Source organism: Penaeus monodon, chromosome 9 (assembly GCF_015228065.2).
Source record: "Penaeus monodon isolate SGIC_2016 chromosome 9, NSTDA_Pmon_1, whole genome shotgun sequence".
Taxonomy (NCBI): domain Eukaryota; kingdom Metazoa; phylum Arthropoda; class Malacostraca; order Decapoda; family Penaeidae; genus Penaeus; species Penaeus monodon.
Window position 1 is genome coordinate 5,909,344 of NC_051394.1, and position 2,500 is coordinate 5,911,843.

The following is a 2,500-nucleotide window of genomic DNA, read 5'->3' on the forward strand; positions in this document are numbered from 1 at the left end:
CCACATCTATTATGAATAAATGCCGGCATGGAAAATACATCCATTCCAGAAGGTCAACGTGAACTTTAAAGCACCCCCTCCCCTTCCCCTCCCCCCCTCGCCGCTTCCCTTCCCACCCACCCCTTCCCACCCTACTTCCCTCCCCTCCCCCTCCCCCCCTCGCCGCTTCCCTTCCCTCCAACCCCCTCCCCCCCTACTTCCCTTCGCGTACCCCCCCCCCCATCCCCTATCCCCTTCCCCTTCCCGTCCCCTCCCCTTCCCCACACCTGCTCGGTTACTACTCGGAGCTAAACGGCGCTCGCGGTGTAAGGGGGAGGAAGGGGAGGGGGAAGGGGAAGGGGTGGGGAGGGTAAAGGGGAGGGGGTGGGGGATGGGGATTTAGGGGAAGTGAAGGGGGATAGGGGAAAGGGAGGGGGAAGTGAAGCGAGAGAAAGGGGAGGGGGAAGGGGACGGGGTGGGGGAGGGAGATTAAGAAGTGAAGGGGGAGAAAGGGGAGGGGGTGGGGGGAGGGTGATTAAGGGAAAGTAAGGGAGAAGGGGAAGGGGGAGAAAATGAAGGGAGAAGAGGATAGGAGGTTTAAAGGGAAGGGAAAGAAGCATTAAGGAGAAGTGAAGAGGAGAAAAGGGAGATGGAATGGAGGAGGAAAGAAGGATGAAAGGGAAGGGAGAAAATAGAGGAGGAGAGGGAGAATGGGAGAGAATGAGGGAGAAAGGAGGCTTAGGGAGAAGAGGGAGGCGGAAAGGACAGCAGGACACGATGAGATGAAATAAGAATGGGAGACGATAAAGAAAAGAAGGAAGGAAGGAAGGAGAGAGGAGGTGGGAGAGAAGGAGGAAGTGGAGGAATAGAAGAAAGGAGAGAGGAGGTGGGAGAGAAGGAGGAAGTGGAGGAACAGAAGAAAGGAGAGAGGAGGTGGGAGAGGAGAGGAAAGAAGGGGACAGGAGGTGGGAGAAGAAGGTAGGGGAGAGGCGGTTGGGGAGAGGAGAAGGGAGAGTGGGGAGGGAAGAGAAGGGGGAAGAGAAGGGGGAAGGGAGGGGGGGGTCACTACCTTTCCCTCCCTCGCTTTCTCTTATACCTCTCTCTCTCTCTCTCTCGCTCTCTCTCTCTTTCTCTCTCTCTTTATCTATCTATCTGTCTATCTATCTCTGTCTCTCTCAATCCCTCCCTCCCTCCCTCCTTCCCTCCCGCCCTCCCACCCGCCCTCCCTCCCTCCCTCCCTCCCTCCTTCCCTCCCTCCCTCCCTCCATCCCTTCCTCCCCCCCATCCCTCCCCATCTCCCTCTCTCCCTCCATCTCTCTATCTCTTTCCCTCCCTCCCTCCCTCTCTCTCTCCATCTCTCTATCTCTTTCTCCCTCCCTCCTCCCTCCTTCCCCCTCTCCCTCCGTCCCTCTTTCTCTTTCTCCCCCTCCCCCTCCCCCTCCCCCTTGATCAGATCTCACCTGTATTGATTAAGGTGCCATTTTGGTGCCATCTCTTATTCATCGCGGCTCCAGGTAAACACTCAGAGAGGGAGGGAGGGAGGGGGGGGGGGGTGAGGAGGGGGGGGACGGGGGTGAAGGAAAGGGAAAGGGGGAGGACGGGGGATGAGGGGGGGAGGGAGGGAGGGGATGAGGGGGAGGAGGGAAGGAGGAGGGGGGGAGAGGCGGGGAAATGGGGGGGGAGGGGAAAGGAGGGAAAAAGAGGGAGGGGGGAAGAGGAAGGAAAAGGGAAAGAGGAAGAGGAAAGAGAGGGGGAAAGAGAGATGAGGGGGAGAGAGAGGGGAGAGAGTAGGAGGAGAGGGGGAGGAGAGGAAGGGGGAGGAGAGAGAGAGGGGGGAGGAGGGGGGGGAGGAGGGAGGGGGGAGGAGAGGAGAAGAGAGATGAGAGGAGAGAGAGAGGAGGAGGAAGATAAAAAAAAAGGGGAGGGGAGGGAAAGTAAGGGGGGGAACAGAAAAAAAAAGAAGAAAAGAGACATGAGGGACATTTTGAAACTCCCCCCCCCCCCATCCCTTCCCCTGTGCATATGCCTCGTTAATTTGTTTGTTCTTTTTGTTTGTTTTGTTTTCATGTTTTTGATTTTTGTGCTTTTTAAAATTCATATTCATGAATCTCTCTCTCTCTCTCTCTTCTCTCTCTCTCTCTCTCTCCCTTCTCTCTCTCTCTCTCTCTCTTTTCTCCCTCTCTTCTCTCTCTCTCTCTCTCTCTCTCTCTCTCTTTCTCTCCTCTTTTCCCCTTCTCTCTCCCCTCTTCTCTCTCTTTTTCTCTCTCTCTTCCTCCCTCCCCCTCTTCCCCTCTCTTTCTCTTTCTCACTCACTCATTCACTCACTCACTCTCTCTCCTCACTCTCTCTTCTCTATATATATAAATATATATATATTAATATATATATATATATATATTAATAATATATATATATATATATATATTTATATATATATATATATATATATATATATATATACATGTAAAATACAAAAAGGGCTATTCCATGAAGAGAGAAAATTCTACAGACGAAATCTCTA